The following is a 24,417-nucleotide window of genomic DNA, read 5'->3' on the forward strand; positions in this document are numbered from 1 at the left end:
GTGTGCTTAGGGTCATTGTCTTGTTGGAAGGTGAACCTTCTGAAAAGTCTGAAGTCAAGACCACTCTGGAAAAGGTTTTCTTCCAGGATATCTCTGTACTTGGCTGCATTCATCTTTCCTTCAATTGCAACCAGTCGTCCTGTCCCTGCAGCTGAAAAACACCCCTATAGCATGATGCTGACACCACCATGTTTCAATGTTGGCATGGTATTGGAAAAATGATGAGCAGTGCCTGGTTTCTGCCAGAAATACAGCTCAGAATTGTCATCAAAAGTCCTATCTTGATCTCATCAGACCAGAGAATCTTATTTTCTCATAGTCTGGGAGTGCTTCATGTGTTCTTTTGCAAACTCTATGAGGGCTTTCATATGTCTTGCACTGAGGAGAGGCTTCTTTTGGGCCACTCTGCCCTAAAGTCCTGACTGGTGGAGGGCTGTAGTGATAGTTGACTTTGTGGAACTTTTTCCCATCTCTCTACTCCATCTCTGGAGCTCAGCCACAGTGATTTTGGGGTTCTTCTTTACCTCTCTCACCAAGGCTCTTCTCCCACAATTGCTCAGTTTGGCTGGACGGCCAGGTCTAGGAAGGGGTCTGGTGGTCCCAAACTTCTTCCATTTAAGAATTATGGAGGCCACTGTGCTTTTAGGGACCTTGAGTACTGCAGAAATTCTTTTGTAACCTTGGCCAGATCTGTGCCTTGCCACAACTCTGTGTCTGAGCTCCTTGGGCAGTTCCTTTGACCTCATGATTCTCATTTAGTCTGACATGCACTGTGAGCTGTGAGGTCTTATATAGACAGGTGTGTGCCTTGCCAAATCAAGTCCTAACAGTTTAATTAAACACAGCTGGACTCCAATGAAGGAGTAGAACCATCTAAAGGAGGATCAGAAGGAAATGGACAGCATGTGACTTAAATATGAGTGTCTGAACAAAGGATCTGAATACTTATGACCATGTGATATTTCAGTTTTTCTTGTTTAATAAATTTGCAAAAATTTCTACATTTCTGTTTTTTTTTCTGACAAGTGTACATTAATGAGATAAAAATAAAATTTTTTGAATTTACCAAATGGCAGCATTGAAACAGAGTGAAAAATGTAAAGGGGTCTGAATACTTTCTGTACCCACTGTATGTCTATATGTGTGGGTCTACATAGATGCATCACATATCCTATCTGTGTGGTGGGTCCTTATTGATTGGAATATGTTTGGTTATGTGTTCTTTTTGTCTACAGTGATGAGCAAAAGGTAACAATTAGACATGAGCAAACCTGAGGTTTGGTGTTTGTACCAAACACAGACTTCCCAAAAAAAGTCAGAGTAGGGTAAATTATGTATGCAAACCACTTGCGCGAGCATTGCTGGGCTCAGGTATGCTCAGTGCTCAGCCCAGTGTTAGCCACTTGCTATGTTTGATCTGCTTGCACTGGGAGTAACAGCGTGAATGTGTGTATTGTGTACCCCCCCAAAAAAAGGGACTAACCCTGCTCATCTACCCCTGGAAGTGATCTGTTTATGGCTGATGACATGTGGGCGGAGACCCTAACTGCCCAATTAGTTACTGCCATTGAGGCTCATGTCAAGTCCAGGCCAAAAAACAAACTTTTCTAAAAATCTGTCTGCACCTGCTGAACCAAACTTCTACGGATCCGCTCATCTTTAACAATGTTTTGAACTTTTGATTTCAGGCTCCATATCTTATCATCCACTACATCTATAAGCGTGAGACTACCTTCATTTTATAGATAATCATCTTGGCTACCTCATGCATAAATTAAACTTACAAGTATTTTGCCATCATGCAACTATTCAGCCATCTTGCACCATCTTATGACTAATATTCATAAACCCTATCTAAACCCTATCTAAAACTTAACATTTATTTTAAAAAGATTCTAAAAGGTATATTTACCACATTTAAGTGAATATATGCACAGAAGAGAGAGGGAGATAATCCCTACAATATCCACTCCCTCCTGTGCTCTACCTAGCCGCGGAGGTCGGCACCCTAAAATTGCGCAACGGCGCCCCCACTCCTCGACGGCTATCCCTGCTATGACCCTATGAGTCCCTAGCCAAAAAGATAAAGTGCAGTGCATATAATTAAAGTGCAGTGCAAAACCATAAAGTGATATTGTGCCAGTATGAAACTCACAGTCAACCTATAAAAATAAGAGACTGCAAATCTTTTCTCAATTAATTCACAATTATAGCAGGGATATAAAACTTAGCTTATGCCACGGGTTTACCATACCACAATAGATGGATATCGGCCTCCTGATGAACCAGAAAATAGGGAAACGCGTTGAGGCAGCATAAGCTAAGTTTTAAGTCCAGCCCTGCAGATACTGCATCTAGATATTCCCATCCACATGAATTTTAAAAAATATCTTCCCATAGCAGTCAGGTTTAAGAGCAATCTCGAGGCTTCATAAAACTTGTGGCTGCAGTCATCGCAGACTTCCCATATCTGGACAATTGATTTATAAAAGCTTCATCAAGAGAAATCCTATCTATTCATTTGGATTTGATATTCCGACATACAGTATATCCAGACACTGGAGTCAGAGGCAGATTATAATGAGGGCAATCTGGGCTACCGCTCAGGGCCCCGAGGCTCCAGGGGGCCCATGCTCCGAAAAGTAAATGGCCCTCATTAAAATCCGCATGAAACATTTAACAGATGCTGGGTCCGCTTGACCTACCACCCGCCCTGCAGCACTCAGAGGAAGTGCGGGCGCCAGGTGTCACTGATCAATTGTACTGGTGTCTGTCAGAAACCAGTACAATTGAAGCAATGACCGCCGCCACTTCTGGGTCAGAGTGACATCAACCGTGTGATCAGGTAAGCTGATCACACTGCTGACATCATTCGTCGGCGCCGTAGCCCGCCCAGGCGGCAAACAACGGTGGTGGTGAGTGCTCCAGTCAATGTGAGCTGAAGACACCGGAGATGAAGCTAAGTTAAAATAGCTGGTGAGGGGGAAAGTATACAAGTTGGCAGGAATAGGGAAGAGGTTGTGCCAAAAATGAGGGCTCACCATGTAAGTAATGTACAGTCATATGAAAAACTTTGGGCACCCCTATTAATGTTAACCTTTTTTCTTTATAACAATTTGGGTTTTTGCAACAGCTATTTCAGTTTCATATATCTAATAACTGATGGACTCAGTAATATTTCTGGATTGAAATGAGGTTTATTGTACTAACAGAAAATGTGCAATCTGCATTTAAACAAAATTTGACCGGTGCAAAAGGGATGGGCACCCTTATCAATTTCTTGATTTGAACACTCCTAACTACTTTTTACTGACTTACTAAAGCACAAAATTGGTTTTGTAACCTCATTGAGCTTTGAACTTCATAGGCAGGTGTATCCAATCATGAGAAAAGGTATTTAAGCTGGCCACTTGCAAATTGTTATCCTATTTGAATCTCCTATGAAGAGTGGCATCATGGGCTCCTCAAAACAACTCTCAAATGATCTGAAAACAAAGATTATTCAACATAGTTGTTCAGGGACAAGGATACAAAAAGTTGCCTCAGAGATTTAAACAGTCAGTTTCCACTGTGAGGAACATAGTAAGGAAATGGAAGAACACAGGTACAGTTCTTGTTAAGCCCAGAAGTGGCAGGCCAAGAAAAATATCAGAAAGGTAGAGAAGAAGAATGGTGACAACAGTCAAGGACAATCCACAGACCACCTCCAAAGACCTGCAGCTTCATCTTGCTGCAGATGGTGTCAATGTGCATTGGTCAGCAATACAGCGCACATTGCACAAGGAGAAGCTGTATGGGAAAGTGATGCTAAAGAAGCCGTTTTTGCAAGCATGCGACAAACAGAGTCACCTGAGGTATGCAAAAGCACATTTGGACAAGCCAGTTACATTTTGGAGGAAGGTCCTGTGGACTGATGAAACAAAGATTGAGTTGTTTGGTCCTACAAAAAGGCGTTATGCATAGAGGCAAAAAAACACGGCATTCCAAGAAAAGCACTTGGTACTAACTGTAAAATTTAGTAGAGGTTCCATCATGCTTTGGGGCTGTGTGGCCAATGCCAGCACCGGCAATCTTGTTAAAGTTGAGGGTCACATGGATTCAACTCAGTATCAGCAGATTCTTGACAATAATGTGCAAGAATCAGTGATGAAGTTGAAGTTACGCAGGGGATGGATATTTCAGCAAGACAATGATCCAAAACACCGCTCCAAAACTACTCAGGCATTCATGCAGAGGAACAATTACAATGTTCTGGAATGTCCATCCCAGTCCCCAGACCTGAATATCATTGAAAATCTGTGGGATGATTGAAGCGTGCTGTTCATGCTCGGCGACCATCAAACTTAACTGAATTGGAACTGTTTTGTAAACAAGAAAAAAGGGAAGAGTCCAGCTCACCAAGGACTGACCTGCTGGTTGCAATCAGGGATCCTGCGCACGGAATGAGGCTCGGTAACCATCCAGATTAGAAATAAAAGGAGAAGTTTCCAGCGCCAGGAATAGATTAAAATCCTTTTTTATTGAAAATAAGGTAATAAAAATCCAGCAGATACCATATTAGATGTCAGAAGATTGGCAGAACAACGCGTTTCGACGCTTCAGGTCTTAGTCATGTAACTGGATAAGTTCCAAACAGGAATATTTAGTGTTTCTGATGTTGGTAGCGATATAGAGGAGCGTTGTTTCTGATGCTTCCTCCCCGCTCGTCTTGTCCGTTTTTTTACTTGTTTTTTAGAAAAGGTTGTGTTGGATTTCTTGTTTTATTTTGTTTGGAACGAGTGATTATGCCAGTTGAATCAAAAGAGGAATTAGAAAGATCTGTTGCCCCATCTGATGTAGAGGGGAGAGACATGTCACCTGCAGAATCTGTGCAATCAAAGTCCACTCTGTTATAACTGGAGTGACGTCCCCTTTTAATAATAGATCTGGGTTTGTAATTCCAGGTATAAACTTCATTTTTGGCATAATCACTAGAGTCTCTCAAAAATGTCTTCTTTTTAATCTCCATTATGTTATGTTCTAATTTGGATAATTTGGAATGTATTTTATCATAGGAGATTTTTAAATTTTCCACATTATTAAATTTTTTGAGTGAGTCCTTAATATTGGAAATATTGGATTTTATCTGTAAAAGTTCCAATTCCTCCTGTTGCACAATGAGATTCATTAATTTAACAGAGCAATCACTCAATATAGTGTTCCAATTACTGGTGAACTCTGAATTGTACTGACTGGTTGGGAATTTTCTTATACGTAAACCTCTAGGGATCATACCTTTATCGATGTAATTCTTTAAAGAGGTTGAGTCCCACCAAGTCTTGAGTTCTTTAACCATGTTTCTTTCAAGATCCAACATAAAACCTTGTAGTGAGTCCTGTTCAGAGGTAGATGAGGTTTCAGGTGCGTTAAAAATTTGTGCCACTTTAGAGAGTCTGTTGGAATAATCCTCTTTATCCATAGGAAAATCCGGTCCAGATTCCGACATAATAATGTATAAATTATGTGATATCAAAAGAGTCCGTCAGGAGCAAAGGACAAGGCCGATATATATATCTAAGAAAAAAGGGAAGAGTCCAGCTCACCAAGGACTGACCTGCTGGTTGCAATCAGGGATCCTGCGCACGGAATGAGGCTCGGTAACCATCCAGATTAGAAATAAAAATTGTCATTTTATGTGTATATATGTTTTTTGTATATATATTTTTTGTATCTGTGTATATTTGTATGGTTATATCATATCATATATATTCATTGCCATTGCATATCTCCATTTTCTCGGATCCCTTGTAACTACTACTTGAGGAGTTGCCTCTAGTGAAACCACACATGTGAATTTAATCAGTGGACCAGGGATCCGATATAAGGGAGTTTGTTATACTTTAAGTCAGAACATGACTAAGACCTGAAGCGTCGAAACGCGTTGTTCTGCCAATCTTCTGACATCTAATATGGTATCTGCTGGATTTTTATTACCTTATTTTCAATAAAAAAGGATTTTAATCTATTCCTGGCGCTGGAAACTTCTCCTTTTATTTCTGTTTTGTAAACAGGAATGGTCAAATATACCTTCATCCAGGATCCAGGAACTCATTAAAAGCTACAGGAAGCGACTAGAGGCTGTTATTTTTGCAAAAGGAGGATCTACAAAATATTAATGTCACTTTTATGTTGAGGTGCCCATACTTTTGCACCGGTCTAATTTTGTTTAAATGCGGATTGCACATTTTCTGTTAGTACAATAAACCTCATTTCAATCCAGAAATATTACTCAGACCATCAGTTATTAGATATATGAAACTGAAATAGCTGTTGCAAAAACCCACATTGTTATAAAGAAAAAAGGTTAACATTAATAGGGGTGCCAAAACTTTTTCATATGACTGTATATAACATATTTTACTACAACAGTCAAAAAATACAAAAACTGTACCAGAATCAATTTAAATAGATTAAAAAAAACATGTATAGACTGCTAATGGTCTGAACACTAATATATATATATATATGTGTGGACACACCTCATTCAAAGAGTTTTCTTTATTTTCATGACTTTGAAGATTGTAGATACACATTGAAGGCACAACTATGAATTAGCACATGTGGAATGAAATGCTTAACAAAAAGTGTGAAACAACTGAAAATATGTCTTATATTCTAGGTTCTTCAAAGTAGCGACCTTTTGCTTTGATTACTGCTTTGCACACTCTTGGCATTCTCTTGATGAGCTTCAAGAGGCAGTCACCGGAAATGGTTTTTACTTCACAGGTGTGGCCTGTCATGTTTAATAAGTGGGATCTCTTGCCATATAAATGGGGTTGGGAACATCAGTTGAGTTGTGCAGAAGTTTGGTGGACACAAAGCTGATAGTCATACTGAATAGACTGTTAGAATTTGTATTATGGCAAGAAAAAAGCAGCTAAGTAAAGAAAAATGAGTGGCCATCATTACTTTAAGAAATGAAGGTCAGTAAGGCCGAAAAATTGGGAAATCTTTGAAAGTGTCCCCAAGTGCAGTGGCAAAAACCATCAAACGATACAAAGAAACTGGCTCACATGAGGACCGCCCCAGGAAAGGAAGACCAAGAGTCACCTCTGCTGCGGAGGATAAGTTTATCCGAGTTACCAGCTTCAGATATTGCAGGTTAACAGCAGCTCAGATTAGAGACCAGGTCAATTCCACACAGAGTTCTAGCAGCAGACACATCGCTAGAACAACTGTTAAGAGGAGACTTTGTGCAGCAGGCCTTCATGGTAAAATAGCTGCTAGAAAACCACTGCTAAGGACAGGCAGCAAGCAGAAGAGACTTGTTTGGGCTAAAGAACACAAGGAATGAACATTAGATCAGTGGAAATCTGTGCTTTGGTCTGATGAGTCCAAATTTGAGATCTTTGGATCCAACCACCGTGTCTTTGTGCGACACAGAAAAGGTGAACGGATGGACTCTACGTGCCTGGCTCCCACCGTGAAGCATGGAAGAGAAGGTGTGATGGTGTGAGGGTGCTTTGCTGGTAACACTGTTGGGGATTTATTCAAAATCGAAGGCATACTGAACCAGCATGGTTACCACAGCATCTTGCAGCGGCTTGCTATTCCATCCGGTTTGTGTTTAGTTGGACCATCATTTATTTTTTAACAGGACATTGACGCCAAACACACCTCCAGGCTGTGTAAGGACTATTTGACTAAGAATGATGGTGATGGGTTGCTACGCCAGATGACCTGGCCTCCATAGTCACCAGACCTGAACCCAATTGAGATGGTTTGGGGTGAGCTGGACCGCAGAGTGAAGGCAAAAGGGCCAACAAGTGCTAAGCATCTCTGGGAATTCCTTTAAGACTGTTGGAAGACCATTTCCGGTGACTACCTCTTGAAGCTCTTCAGGAGACTGCTAAGAGTGTGCAAAGCAGTAATCAAAGCAAAAGGTCGCTACTTTGAAGAATCTAGAATATAAGATATATTTTCAGTTGTTTCACACTTCTTTGTTAAGCATTTCATTCCACATGTGTTAATTCATAGTTTTGATGCCTTCAATGTGAACCTACAATTTACACTTTTGGTCTGTACTATTTATATATATATATATATATATATATATATATATATATATATATATATATATATATATATGCAACAATCACATTACCAAAATAACAGCTGGAAAATTTATAAACTTCCAGCATGATACACAATAGGAAATAGAAAAACCCTGCATTGCAAAACAGTGACAGACACATGGCTCTACCGGAAGAAAGAGCCAAAGAAACTAGAAATAAACAATAAAACAAACAATAACCTGCGCAATGACCAAGAACAGCTGTGGAAATAGTACAAGCTGCTGGGGAATAGGGGCAGAAGCAGTCCCAGCGCCACGCATGTCGCCACAAAAGTAGCTTTTTTCAAGGGTTAATATACGCCTTGGTCACTGCGCAGGTTATTGTTTCTTTTATTGTTTTTTTATGGACACTAGAAGCATGTCCCTATCTCTTCTGGTACAAAAAATATGAGCACTCATGGATGCAGTCAAATTAATGAGTCAGCACACAGCAGTATGCAGTTGGCATATGATATGGACAGAAGGACTGATTGTAACAGCCAGCAAGATAATTGAGTGGGCCAGATGGCACAATTTGACAAGTTGATGTTCCTTTCCAGAGAGAGGAGATTCTCCCTGACATGATGGCTTCACTTCAGGAACAGCAAATCCTTTGCTCCTCCTATATGGACAGAGACAGTAAAGGATGCATTTCTAACAGGATAAGGTGCCTACATGAAAGTCAAGATAATAAAGAGGACATGGGCTCCAAGAGAGAAACGCCTGTCATCCAACCTCAGAGGGATGAGAGCGGTTCAGAGAACTCTTCTTCATTTTTATCCATCCAGGGAAATGCTGTAAGGATCATGTCAGGTAACAAGACGATAGTATCTTGTATAAACTGCTAGAGATGTACTGATCTTTATCTGGGCAGAGACCAGATTGAAATGGTTGACAACCTTTCATATCAAGGGGAGCTAGAATGTCCTGGCAGACAAGTTAAGTTGCTATCTACCCTTTGCAAGCAAGTGGACACTGGACCTGAGAATTTTCAGTCGCATTACTGAGTTGTGGAAGGACCCTCTGATCAATCTGATGGCAACCCAAATGAACATGAAGGTACAGCAGTTCTGTTTCATCTACAAGAACAACAGCCCATGGGAACTGGATGCTCTATTATATATGGAAGTTTCAGCCAGTGTATGTGTTTCCACATATACCTAGGACATGCAGAATCCTGCAAATGATCAAGAGAGAGCAGGCCTTATAATGATAATTATATGCCCATAATGTACCAAGAGGGAACGGTTTATACCTCTGGCGGTTATGAGCAGAAGAATGAATTGGAAACTTCACATTAGCCACCATCCGGTGACTCACGATGGCCGATGTTGCCACCACCTAGACCATATTCATCTGATGGCTTGGAGGGGGATAAGCCTCTTTTAAATATTTTGAGGCTATCAGAGGCTGATACCCTCCTCTAGTCCAGTGATGTGAGAGCCAAGAAGACCAATTCTAGAATCGATTTGGTGGGGTTGGCCCTACTGTACCAGGGGCCAGGATTACCCTCAAGGGGCATGACTAAGTGTCTACCAGGTCTTCACTAAGACCTCTGATGGTAAAGATAGGCTGGGCTGCTGGTAGATGCAAGGTACCACTCCAGGAAAGTCCCCAGGACTGGAGCAGCTGACCAGAGGATCAGAGGCATGTGAGAAAGGTACAGGATAGTGAGATAGAGATATGCTGAAGCGGTCCCAATAAGGACAAGTAACACAGTTTTAAAGTACAAAATCGAGGTCAGAAGCGGAAAGGTCAGACAGGATTGGTATGCAAGCCGGGTCAGCAACAGGAGGATCAATACAAACAAGTGTAAGAATAAGACACTAGCAAAGGAACTGACTAGGAACTAATGTTCAGGCAATGAGTGTTGGGAGGAGTTGCCTAATATAAACCGTGCAAGCACAGGATAGATCAGGGAACCTAATCTCTGCAGGATACAGCAGAGTTAAATTCCTTGAGAAATTGTCCACACCCCCTAAGGCCAAATGGAAGTTACATGCAGAAGTAACAGTGAAGAGGAGTGATGCAAAAGGCAACTCTGTGAAGAGGCCTGACATGAGAAGCTGCACAGTGAGCATGGTGAGTGGGGTGGTGCTAAAGAGGAATATGAGTTGCCACAGTTACAATCCAATTTTTCGGCTTGGTACATCAAGAACCAGGTGGCCTCTCATTCTTCTACATTGCAGTACATGCTGGACTTCCTGCAAGAAGGATTTGAGAAAGTCAAAAGCCTAATACTATCAAAGTCCAGATATCTGCCCTGTCAGCAGTACTGGGGAAAATATTGTCCCAGAAAACACTTATTTAGAGGTTTATGAAAGTGGACCAAAGATTTAGGCCTACTATTATGAAACGAGTTCCCAGATGGGATCTGTGTTTTGTCTTGTAGGAACTTTTTAAAGCTGTTTTTGAACGTCTTAAGTTGGCAATTAGAACGTATTTATTTCTCAAGACCTGTTTTCTTGCAGCTATTACATTTGCAAGGAGAGTAAGGCTGGGAACACACGAGCATATGGCATCCGATGCAAGCACATCGGATGTGATATGCTAATGACCCTCGGCTCCTGCTCTGCTGTGAGCGTGAGCTAAGTGTCATTGTACTGTGATCTGATCCTGTAATCAGATCACAGCTGTGGAGCAGAGGGATGAACAAATCTTTCCATCTCCTCCATTATGAGCTGATGCGAATATCGCATTGCACTCTGGTGTCGTCTGAGTGCAGTGTGATGTTTCACTCGCACCCATAGACTTGTATGGGTGCGAGTAAATATGGATTAGATTATACCCGCAGCATGCTGCAATTGTTTTCTTGATCCAATTAGGGCTGAGAAAAAAATTGCAGATGGGAAAGACCCCATAGAGTAACATTGTTCTGTGATTTTTTATCACATTCCACTCGGCCCGTTAAAACTCGCCGTGTGTGAGATTCAATCTCTGGTTTCCAGAAAGCCATATTTCTTGTTTATACAGGCTCAAGTCCTGATAAGAACACTACTGTCTTTGACCTTAATAGAAACTAACAGATAGAACTGCCAATCTTTTCTCTGGATCTCTCTTCCTATGAAGAGAGAGTCTTATTCTCCCTAAATATTGGCAGGGTTCTAAAATGCACATGTGGGCTGCTGAAACAATATAGGAAGTCAGAACATCTCTTCCTTGCCTTCCCGGTGAAGAACGGGGGTAAAAAGTAAAAAATCTCCTTATCCAGATGGCTGAGGTATATTATTACTATTTACCATGATCAAGCAGGCTGTCCAATTCTGTAGGCTATAAAAGCTAACTGAACTTGGGCTATGTCCACAGCAAATCTGCATGCCTATTGAGCAGATCTACCTGACTGCCTCTCGGAGCTTGGCCTTGACCTTTGTGAAACATTATAGGCTAGACATCCAAAAGACGGGCTAGACAGCCTTTGACACTGCAGTCCTACTATCTGCGGATCAAAGTACCCACCCAAATGATTAATTGCTAAATCTCCATGGGTAGTACTGCTGTAGGATGGCAAGGAAAGTGTAAATTATTACCATAAATTCTCTTTCCCTTAGTTTTAAGTAGAAGCATATATGGCTTATATATATAGGCAGAAGACAATTAACTTAGACTAATTGGTGTCACCTAGCCCTTCTCCCTGGAGGATAAAATCTCCATTGGTGCTGCTGCTTTGGACTAAAAGAAAGAGATATATTTGGTTAAATGTTTTTTTTTTTAAATTTTCCAATTGGAGTGTCAGTGATGAAAATAAAGGATTAAAAATATATTATATTGCCAAAGTTCTTTATTGGTGATTTTTTTTAGTTAATACGTCTCTGAGAGTCCATCTCCTTCTTCAGGACCAAATCACATGAACATGTGATTTACGTAACTTTGTTCTGAAGAAGGAGATGGAATCTCAGAAACGAGTTGACTAATAAAATCACCATAAAAGAACTTTGGCAATATAATTCTTGAATGGCAGCGCGGTTTTAATCCTTTCTTTTTATTGCTGACACTCCATACCCATGTGGGGCTGCTACAGTTGCGTGCCAGTGTTTCATGCTGTCAGAGTAGTTGTGACTCTCACAACCGTACATGGTGAGCCTACCCTTCACAGTGTTCACTCCCAAACTCACACCCAGGAAAGACCTTATTTGCTCTCCTTTTGTCTTTCCAGTTACTATGTTCTTTTAATTTTCCATTGGCATAGCCATTTGAGGGCTTTTTGCAGGATATGATGTAGTTTTAAATGAGACCATTTATTCTACTAAATAGTGTATTTTTCGGACTATGAGACACACTTTTTTTCCCCAAACTTTTTGGGGAAAATGGGGGGGGGTGTCTTATAGTTTGATGGCTGCGGTGAAGGGGGGTGCAGTGGTGGTGGAGCGGGTCATCAGAGGCAGGAGCACATCCACGTGAGCTCGCTCATTATCTCTTTTCCCATGCACTGTATCCCAATGCCCATCATCTCTCAGCGCTGAAGCCGGCACTGACAGGTGGGCGGGATGATGGGCTGGAGGTGCGCGCATACTAAGCAGCCGGCCCGCGTGATCATCCCTGGCCATTACAGCTTGGAGTGATCATGTGTGGCTATATTCACTGCCCCCATGCATCATCATCAATGCAGGGGGCAGTGAATAAGTATACTCACCGGTCACCGATCCCTGCAGCATCGCGATGTCCTCCTGCCTGCCTGCCTGCTGATGTGTGTGGAGAGCGATGCACACAGCGATGACGTTATCACTGTGCGCACAGCTCCACACAGGTCAGCGGCGCTGCTGCTGGCACAGACAGGAAGACGAGTGATGCTGCATGGAGGGAAGAAAGGTGAGTATAAATGTTTTCTTTTTTTGTGTGCCACAGGATGCGAGCCATATACCCGGATGGGAGTATATAGCAGGATTGGGGCACATATCAGGATTGGGGTATTTATTAGGTTTGGTGTCTTTAACAGGATGGGGGTATTTATCAGGATGGGGTATATAGCAGGATTGGGGCACATATCAGGATGTGGGCATATACCTGCATGGGGGCATACACCAGGATGGGGGCATATACGGTACCTGCATGTGGGCACATACCAGGATGAGGGACATATATATATAAGGATGGGGATCATATACAAGGCAGGAGGATCATTACAAGGATGGGGTACCGTAGTAGAGAATTTGATGACATTACCCCCATAAGTGTCAGCAGCAGATCCTCGCCCCATAACAGTGTGTCATGACCACATTTTTTGCTTAAAATTTTATTTTCCTATTTTCCTCCTCTAAAACCAGGGTGCGTCTTATGGTCCGGTGCGTGTTATTGTCCGAAAAATACGGTAACATGATATGGCAAAATACAAAACAAAACAACAATTCCACTCGGTTTTTGGGTTTTATTTTTAGTGTTCATTGTGCAGTGAAAATCGACTGGCAACATGATTATTCAGCTTATTATGATTACAATGAATACAAAACTAATTTAGTTCAGAAACTTGTAAAAAAAAATATTTGGATTGATTGGGAGAATTCTCCTGTGCATGCGTGGAACCTTCAGCAAAGCGAACTTTGTTTGTCGGTCAGTGGTGTGCAGGGATGGTTGCGCACTTCCAGATTACGGGGATTAGTGATGGGCAGTCTGGCTCTTTTTGGTGATCCGGTTCCCATGGCTCCGCTCACCAAAAAGAGCCGGCTCATTCGGATTGTTCTCGGCTCCTTATTAAATATGTGTTCACCCCAGGTGAACACATACAGTTAGGTCCAGAAATATTTGGACAGTGACACAATTTTCGCGAGTTGGGCTCTGCATGCCACCACATTGGATTTGAAATGAAACCTCTACAACAGAATTCAAGTGCAGATTGTAACGTTTAATTTGAAGGTTTGAACAAAAATGTCTGATAGAAATTGTAGGAATTGTACACATTTCTTTACAAACACTCCACATTTTAGGAGGTCAAAAGTAATTGGACAAATAAACCAAACCCAAACAAAATATTTTTATTTTCAATATTTTGTTGCGAATCCTTTGGAGGCAATCACTGCCTTAAGTCTGGAACCCATGGACATCACTAAACGCTGGGTTTCCTCCTTATTAATGCTTTGCCAGGCCTTTACAGCCGCAGCCTTCAGGTCTTGCTTGTTTGTGGGTCTTTCCGTCTTAAGTCTGGATTTGAGCAAGTGAAATGCATGCTCAATTGGGTTAAGATCTGGTGATTGACTTGGCCATTGCAGAATGTTCCACTTTTTTGCACTCATGAACTCCTGGGTAGCTTTGGCTGTATGCTTGGGGTCATTGTCTATCTGTACTATGAAGCGCCGTCCGATCAACTTTGCGGCATTTGGCTGAATCTGGGCTGAAAGTATATCCCGGTACACTTCAGAATTCATCCGGCTACTCTTGTCTGCTGTTATGTCATCAATAAACACAAGTGACCCAGTGCCATTGAAAGCCATGCATGCCCATGCCATCACGTTGCCTCCACCATGTTTTACAGAGGATGTGGTGTGCCTTGGATCATGTGCCGTTCCCTTTATTCTCCAGACTTTTTTCTTCCCATCATTCTGATACAGGTTGATCTTTGTCTCATCTGTCCATAGAATACTTTTCCAGAACTGAGCTGGCTTCATGAGGTGTTTTTCAGCAAATTTAACTCTGGCCTGTCTATTTTTGGAATTGATGAATGGTTTGCATCTAGATGTGAACCCTTTGTATTTACTTTCATGGAGTCTTCTCTTTACTGTTGACTTAGAGACAGATACACCTACTTCACTGAGAGTGTTCTGGACTTCAGTTGATGTTGTGAACGGGTTCTTCTTCACGGGGCATCTATGAACTTTGGGCTCTACGTGCACGCCATTATGCGTGACTTGGGCATTTTGTAACAGTCTTCCGGTGGAGATACCGTTTGACTGCACTTCCCCACAGAAACTCCCCTGATGAACTAAGGTTGAAACGTTGGGAGTGGGCATGGTGATTATATGCCCTGTTCTTTGGTTGAGGTCTCCGAGGGATCTAGACATGCTGGTAAAACAGCCCCCTGCCTGAACCTCTAAACCAATTGTTCAATGCCTGCGGAGCTCCGGACCGGTAAGACCGTTCCCACATATAGTGGGATTTATGAAAAATACGGTTTGTAATGGTCTAGGAACTTCTAATTGCTCTGACACACATAGACATACATCTTCCCTACGGTTGGGGTTCTGATCGTTGATGTTTTGTGTATCAATGTCCCAGGTGGTGACCAGCAACTACAAGGTGTAGAAAGTCCTACCGTGGTACCTGTCTGGGACACTGTTTGTTTGGGCCTACCATATTTAGCCCAATTTTAGTTCGGGTGGTTTTGTGCCACCATTGCTTATAACCTGTGAGCTTTCTCACTTTTATCAGCATAATATTAAAAGTTATGTTTTAGGTTTTATCCTTTTTCATTTTCTGATCCAGCTAATTTCGTCGGGTTCTTCTTCACCAAAGAAAGTATGCGGCGATCATCCACCACTGTTGTCATCCGTGGACGCCCAGGCCTTTTTGAGTTCCCAAGCTCACCAGTCAATTCCTTTTTTCTCAGAATGTACCCGACTGTTGATTTTGCTACTCCAAGCATGTCTGCTATCTCTCTGATGGATTTTTTCTTTTTTTTCAGCCTCAGGATGTTCTGCTTCACCTCAATTGAGAGTTCCTTAGACCGCATGTTGTCTGGTCACAGCAACAGCTTCCAAATGCAAAACCACACACCTGTAATCAACCCCAGACCTTTTAACTACTTCATTGATTACAGGTTAACGAGGGAGACGCCTTCAGAGTTAATTGCAGCCCTTAGAGTCCCTTGTCCAATTACTTTTGGTCCCTTGAAAAAGAGGAGGCTATGCATTACAGAGCTATGATTCCTAAACCCTTTCTCCGATTTGGATGTGAAAACTCTCATATTGCAGCTGGGAGTGTGCACTTTCAGCCCATATTATATATATAATTGTATTTCTGAACATGTTTTTGTAAACAGCTAAAATAACAAAACTTGTGTCACTGTCCAAATATTTCTGGCCCTGACTGTATTTAAGATTATAGTGATGCCGCTGAAACCACGCCCACCCGCAGCTAAACCCCACCCTCTTTCAAGGGACCAATTAGATCGCAGAGTGGGCGGGGGTTAGACACGGGTGGGCGTGGTTTCAGCGGCGAAATGAGCCGTTTAGCGATTTTAGTGGCTCACTTTGGTGATCCGGCTCCTGTCAGTCACTGCAGGGAGCCGGATCTTTGTGTCGGATCGTTCACGACCGACACATCACTGACGGGGATCTGTGGATCTGTTTCATTTTCAATGCCGGGTACACACTTCCGGTGCGCACATCGCTGCTGCCACAACAGGTGTTGCACATTATAAGGTATTTAGCAGTTATTTGTTTGACATAAAAAGCACCTTTTTTTTGCATATGTTCATGCTTCATTTTGCCCTGAGGAAGCTGCCACTAGGGTAGTGATACGCGTTGGGGGGGTTGTTTTGGTTTCCTCCTTATGATGGTTATTCTACCTTACACCTGGGACTTGTGTAAGATCTGTTAACATTTACATATATAGGTTAGAAGACTGTGGACTTTTCCTTGTTATGCTGCCACCTACTGTCAAAACAAAGAACAGCAGGCACAAACCCCTGCTACTTTATTTACTTGGTACAGTCCTGAACAGGATGTGCAGAGGAGCTAGTTTTGTTTGGTAGCTGTTTTTATGCAGAGAAGTGTGTCCAGACGTGCGAAATAAGGCAAGGCCGCATTCTGCCCTGCTGAACAAGGTCCAAGTACCTGAGTGTTGCGTGACATCTCCCCAAGACACAGATCCAAGAAAGGCTGGATGTGGAGCGAGGAGCCAGACAGCACGGGCAAATTACAGATCCGGGACAAAGACTGAACTTTAGAGGTGTCTGCCGGCGAAATATGGGCCCCAACGGTGACGAGGTACCCCACGCTGAAACCTGCAGTTAAGTGTGCACACTACTTTTAGTTAGGGACAGATAGGAAAAGACTCTGCACTGTGTTATACGAGTAAGATAACAAGGACTCTGCGTTTTTTTGTTTAATAAGGATTTCTGTGTTTTGCTTTTGGGAGTACAATCTGAGACTTCCTACCCTTGACAAGCTATTCAAAGTAGTTGTATGTATATTGCATTATCTCTACTGCTGTGCTCCTTTCCCACATTTTTCCTCCACCTGTGTTGTGCAATATGTTATTAAATTTGCATTGATTAACCCCCGTGGTTCCGTGCAGTCCTTGCGTATCCCGTTACCTGCAGGTTATTACATTTGGTGTAGTCGGCAGGATACGCAGGCTGGTACGGAACAATGGACGGACAGGGGGGTGTCGCTGATGGAGGTGTTCTAATACAACCTGATGGGGGAATACCAGCAAGGCAGCTGTCCCTGGGGGCTATGCTGACCCATATACCAAAATTTACTGGCAGCAATGTACCTCTCCATGACTGGGCGCAGAGAGTGAGGGGCATGTTGAGAGTAGCAGGAGTGACTGCAGAAAATCAAGGGGAGATACTGTTGATTGCCCTTGAAGGCCATGCTCAAGAGACCATTTTATTGCGCCCTGAGAGTGAACGAAAGACGTTAGAGCAGGTGGTGAAGATTCTTGAGAGAGTGTATGGCGGGAAACCAGAAGCAGGAGATTTACAGGCGCAACTGTTCTACAGGCTGCAGGGTGAAGAAGAAGGTCTGCCACAGTATGCAAATGCACTCCAGAGAATAATGAGACAAATGCTTACAGCAGAGCCAGAGCTAGCACAAACCCCCGGTTATGCTGACCGTACCCTACGAGATCAATTCCTCCGTGGGTTACATAACCCCAAGATCAAAGGTGCCCTCCGTGAATGGCTCAGGGTAGAAAAAAAACTAACTTTCCAGGAAATATTGGAAGAAGCAGTCTCCCGCGCACAAACTGAAAATTGCGACCCGCAGAACGCCTTGGGTGAAGTTTGTATGCATAAGGTAGTCCCGGGTGAGAAAAACCGAGAACCGAGCCAACTTGAGGCTAAAGTGGATCAGTTACAAGAGACTGTTACTGCTCTACAAGAGTTGCTGAAGAATATGCAAGCCCCGGCGTCAGAAGTAGGAACTACAGCACCGCGGCCAAATACCCACACGCATACCTATCAAGAAGAGAGGGGACAGATCGAGCAGAGACGATCAAGACCCGCTGGAGACTACCAGTGTTGGAACTGTGGAAATCGGAACCATTTATTCCGACACTGTCCGGAGAGGAAGACGTCTCAAGAAAGACCGCCGTTAAACTAGTGCCTCCCTCCATGGATGGGCACATGGCGGGGAGACCAACTGAGCTTAGAGAAAACCAACGCCCTGAAGATATAGCAGCCTGCACGCCGACGATCACGGCCGAATTTGAAGGGAAAGAAGTAAGATGCCTGATGGATACTGGGTCCAAAGTGACCACCATGCCAGAACAGTTCTTCTACCAACATTTTGGACAAACTGTATCCATTGACAAAGGGGCACATATCAAACTGAGGGCTGCAAACAATCTTCCCATTCCGGTTGTAGGGGTCGTGTGGATGGACATACGTGCCTGTGGCCAGAACTTAGGCAAAAAAGGGATTGTGTTAACGAAGGGCCGGTACGACAGAGAGGTGCCAGCTATCGTTGGCATGAACGTCCTGAAAGAATTAGACCAGTTGCTCTTCAACAAGGGGGGCTGTGATTACTGGAAGACAACAGTTGCTAACAGGCCCGCCCAAAAGGTCTTCCAACACCTTATCCGTGCCCGAGGACTGTGGAAGAATGGTGGGAGCCGCTACCCGGTGGGGAGGGTTCGAGTCCCAAGACAGACAACAATTACTCTACCTCCAAATCGTGAGACAGTCCTCACCTTGCCAGTCGGGGCCCACCGTACACTCGAGGGGATGGAGGTGTTGGTGGAGCCTTACCGTGGTGAAGAGAACGGAGATGAACCGTTGGTGGCTCGCACTTTAGCAACAGTAAGAAATGGAAGGGTCCCTTTCCGTTGCGTGAACACCGGTGAACAGGCCTACACCTTGACCTCGGGAGTTGTTCTGGCCCATGTCTTCCTGGCACCTGAAGAGGTGGCGGCCGCAGAATCGATTGAATTGCAGCCCATGGCAGGGGAAGCCTGGACTTGGGCTGTTTCTATGGAAAGAAAAGAGAAACCCACTGATCAATGGAACAGTTGCGTCATCTTAGGGCAGATGGGAGTGGACCTGAGCCTTTTCGCTTCGGAGCAAGCCCAAGCCATAGAGGACTTTATTTGGGAGAATCAAGCCACGTTCTCCCGTCACGCAGAAGATTTCGGCTGTACTGACAAGATTCAGCACGAAATACCCACAGGAGATGCCCCACCGATCAGGGAAAGGTACAGACAAATACCCCCAAAGTACTACCAAGAGGTAAAAGAGCTTTTGGCGCAGATGCTGAAGAGCGGGGTGGTAAGAGAAAGTCAGAGTCCATGGGCTGCCCCAATCGTGCTGGTCAAGAAAAAGGATGGGTCTACCCGCTTCTGTGTTGACTACCGCAAGCTTAATGGATGCACGGTTCGTGATTCCTACCCTCTGCCCCGGATAGAGGAGTCCCTGTCGGCGTTGGGAAAGGCACGTTACTTCTCCTCCCTCGATCTGGCCAGCGGATATTGGCAGGTCCCTGTGGCAGAGAAAGACAAGGCCAAGACCGCATTTATTGTACCCATGGGACTCTTCGAGTTCAATCGCATGCCGTTTGGACTAAATAATGCCCCAGGAACTTTTCAGCGCCTCATGGAAAGTTGCCTTGGAGACATGAACTTCGAGGCCACATTGATTTACCTGGACGACATAGTAGTGTATTCTGCAACCTTTGAGAAACATCTAGAAAACCTGGGCCAAGTGTTTCAGCGGTTACGGGCCCATGGGCTTAAACTAAAACCAAAAAAATGCCGGATCTTTCAGGAAGAGATTGAATATCTCGGACACAAGGTGTCAGAAGCCGGCGTACAGCCCTCCGATGGGAAAGTGAGAGCAGTGCTACAATGGCCCACACCCAGCACAGTGCGAGAGGTTCGAGCTTTCCTGGGGCTAGCCGGATATTACCGTCGCTTTTTCAAAGATTTCGCGAAGGAGGCAGAACCTTTGCACGAATTGCTCCGAGGGACTGCGAAAGGACCAAAAGCACAAAAAATTTGCTGGGGACCAAGACAAGCAGAAGCCTTACACCGATTGAAAGAGGCCTTGGTTAGCGCCCCTGTGCTTGCCTATGCAGACTATAACCTCCCTTTTCGGTTGTATACAGATGCGAGCCTCTACGGCCTGGGTGCAGTACTGGCCCAGGTACAGAATGGTACTGAACGGGTGATTGCATATGGAAGTCGGACGTTGCGAGAAGCCGAGCGCAATCCCGAGAATTACAGTTCCTTTCGGCTGGAGTTACTGGCACTAGTATGGGCAATAACCGAAAGGTTCTCGGAATATCTCACGGGAGCCCAAATTGAAGTCTATACGGATAATAATCCCCTGGCTCACATCTCCACCGCCAAACTGGGAGCAATGGAACAGAGGTGGCTGGCACGACTCTCCAGATACAATTATCATGTGCAGTACCGCTCTAAGCATGAAAATCAGAATGCGGATGCCCTTTCTCGTGTTACCACCGAAGCCCCAGTGGGGGAGAGAGATGAACAGTTGGAGGAAGACGAAATTCCGGACTTCAGTAAATTCACCGCTCAAGTGGTAGAGGCTCGTATGCTGGAAATTACATCGGGCACGACATCACGCCTGCTTGGCCAAACCAGAGAGGAATGGGTGAAAATCCAGTCATCTGACCCAGAACTGCTTCAAGTGAAAGAGTGGGTGATCCAGCAGAGCAAGCCTAGAAAGGAAATACGGGCCACGCTGTCGCACGTGGCCCTCCAGATTCTCAGCCAGTGGGATAAGCTGTCGGTGCAAGAAGGGATGCTGTATCGGAAGGTGCACCTAGCTACAGAGTTGGAAGTACGGTGGCAAGTAGTGATACCCCAGAAGATGGCAGTACCACTGGCCCGAGAGGCGCATGAGAAGGGAGCCCATTTCGGACCGGACAAGACTTACCAGTGGTTGCAAAGAATAGTATACTGTCCTCAGATGCTTCGGGCAGTAGAGAAGGCCTGTAAACTGTGCCGTTCCTGCGAGTTAAGTAAGGCTCCCCCACAGCAAGCACCAGTACAGACTATTGTAACCAAAGAGCCGTTGGAAGTACTCATGATCGATTATCTGAAGATTGGCCACTCCCACCGGGGCTATCAGTTCTGCCTTGTGATGACAGATCACTTCTCCAAATTTGCGGTGGTGACGCCCACCAGAGATCAGACGGCTGAATCAGCTGCTCGAGCCATCAGTGATGACTTTATCCGGGTGTACGGCTGCCCCAAAAGAATACATTCCGACCAAGGGGCTTGCTTTCAGGGCAGTGTCATGAGAGAGCTGCAAAGGATTTACGGAATGCAGAAGTCAAGGACTACGCCTTATCATCCGCAGGGCAACGGAGCCTGCGAGAGATTTAACCGGACCCTCCTACAAATGCTACGCACGTTGGAGGATGATCGTAAGAATCACTGGCCCGGCTATCTCGCAGAACTCGTGTGGGCGTACAATAATCGTGTCCACTCCACCACTGGGTACACCCCATACGTACTACTGTTTGGAAGAGCCGGAAGAGGCATTGAAGAGCTCAACCTGGCTCCCCCCGAGATCAGCGAAGGTCAGAGCGTAGGTTCCTGGGTTGACTGTCACCGTCGACGGCTGGAGACTATCCATCGAATTGTCACCAAGCGGCTGCAAGAAAAGACACACCCGCAGCGGAAACCTGTGTGTGAAGCCCCGTTCGTGCCAGGAGACCGAGTACTAGTTGCAGAGAAACACCCGAGACACAAGTTGAGTGAGCGCTGGAAAACGGAGCCGTACATTGTGATCAGAAGAATCTCTCCCCACGGATCAGTATACGAAGTGAGAGGCGAGCGAAGAGGCGACACCCTCATCCTGCATCGTAATATGCTGAGGCCCTGCTATTCAGAAGACAGGACCAGACAAAGTACCTCTGAGACGGTGCCCGTGCCCGTTCCTGTTACCGTCGAAGAGGGCTCTGACGATGAAGAATGGTGGCGGGCCCCGACCAACCCAGCAGACTGGGAGAGATCCACACCCCCATCCATTCAAGACCCAGGTGCCACCCCTGCAGAGCAGGAGTCACCAATCGCCAGCGATGGGGACGAGAATACTGTACTCCCTGATACGGCGCCGACGTCTGGTGACTTAGCCGTAGTACCACGCCGGACTGAGCGGGCTAACGCTGGTATTCCCCCTGATCGGTACTTGGCAGATGAATTTGTGTGTTCTGTCACTGGATCCTGTTTTAAGACATTGGCTCCCAAGCACCAGGTTGTGAAGCAGGGCAGGAGTTGCCACCGTGTGCCCCTGTGCAGAGCGCCTCAGGAGAGTATCGGCCTAGGTTAAAGAGGGGGGGAAATGTAAGATCTGTTAACATTTACATATATAGGTTAGAAGACTGTGGACTTTTCCTTGTTATGCTGCCACCTACTGTCAAAACAAAGAACAGCGGGCACAAACCCCTTCTACTTGATTTACTTGGTACAGTCCTGAACAGGATGTGCAGAGGAGCTAGTTTTGTTTGGTAGCTGTTTTTATGCAGAGAAGTGTGTCCAGATGTGCGAAATAAGGCAAGGCCGCATTCTGCCCTGCTGAACAAGGTCCAAGTACCTGAGTGTTGCGTGACATCTCCCCAAGACACAGATCCAAGAAAGGCTGGATGTGGAGCGAGGAGCCAGACAGCACGGGCAAATTACAGATCCGGGACAAAGACTGAACTTTAGAGGTGTCTGCCGGCGGAATACGGGCCCCAACGGTGACGAGGTACCCCACGCTGAAACCTGCAGTTAAGTGTGCACACTACTTTTAGTTAGGGACAGATAGGAAAAGACTCTGCACTGTGTTATACGAGTAAGATAACAAGGACTCTGCGTTTTTTTGTTTAATAAGGATTTCTGTGTTTTGCTTTTGGGAGTACAATCTGAGACTTCCTACCCTTGACAAGCTATTCAAAGTAGTTGTATGTATATTGCATTATCTCTACTGCTGTGCTCCTTTCCCGCATTTTTCCTCCACCTGTGTTGTGCAATATGTTATTAAATTTGCATTGATTAACCCCCGTGGTTCCGTGCAGTCCTTGCGTATCCCGTTACCTGCAGGTTATTACACTTGCTCTGGATTGGTATACTTCCATCTGATCTTTACAGAATTAATATTTTCTAATTTCCATCTGATTTGTGCTTGCAATCTATTGTACCTGTATCTTTAATTGTGTTTGCTGCTTAGCATTTCCCATGGTGCTGTTATACTGCATGCAGCCATACTTGCTGCTTTATATCATGGTAAGTTTATATACATTTTTTTTCCTTCATGCTTGCTATATTGCTGCTTTTTTGATTGTGTATGGTGCATTTCCTACAGGTAGTATGACATTTCTTTAAGGAGGAATTCTGAGGTTTATTATGCCTTATTGTATGCAAACCCCAGTATGCTTGTTCACTATTGGAGTGTTTTCAATTTTTTTAACATATTTTTTGGTGTTTTTTGTCAATAAAATATTTTCTGAAATATTTGGTGATCCCATTTGTTACACACCCCCTTTTTCTTTGTCTTGGCCTATATTATATACGTGTGTACTTTTAAATTGATTCCCGCACATTGAGTCGTGGTGCCCTCATCCTCTTTTTCTTAGTAGAGACTTTGGGGACATTACCCCCATAACAGTGTCAGCAGCAGATCCTCGCCCCATAACAGTGTGTCATGACCACATTTTTTTGCTTAAAATTTTATTTTGCTATTTTCCTCTAAAACCAGGGTGCGTCTTATGGTCCGGTGCGTGTTATTGTCCGAAAAATACGGTAACATAATATGGCAAAATACAAAACAATTCCACTTGGTTTTTGGGTTTTATTTTTAGTGTTCATTGTGCAGTGAAAATCGACTGGCAACATGATTATTCAGCTTATTATGATTACAATGAATAGAAAACTAATTTAGTTCACAAACTTGTAAAAAAAAAATATTTTGATCAATTGGACTTTTATGAATGTAGCAGTACCAAATAGGTTAATGTATTTTTTTTAAATGTTTTTATTTTTAAAGGGAAAAAGGAAGGCAATTAAAATGTTTTTTTTTTAAATATATTAAATTGTAAAACTTTGTTTTGTGTAGTCTTTATGAGGTACTTTAACTTATGGTAATTTGATTATTTGATCTATATGCTTTACTGTATACTATACTGTGTATTTCAGTATATAGGTAAAGTCTTGGTCTCTTATGAAGC

Source organism: Anomaloglossus baeobatrachus, chromosome 3 (genome assembly GCF_048569485.1).
Source record: "Anomaloglossus baeobatrachus isolate aAnoBae1 chromosome 3, aAnoBae1.hap1, whole genome shotgun sequence".
NCBI classification, from domain to species: domain Eukaryota; kingdom Metazoa; phylum Chordata; class Amphibia; order Anura; family Aromobatidae; genus Anomaloglossus; species Anomaloglossus baeobatrachus.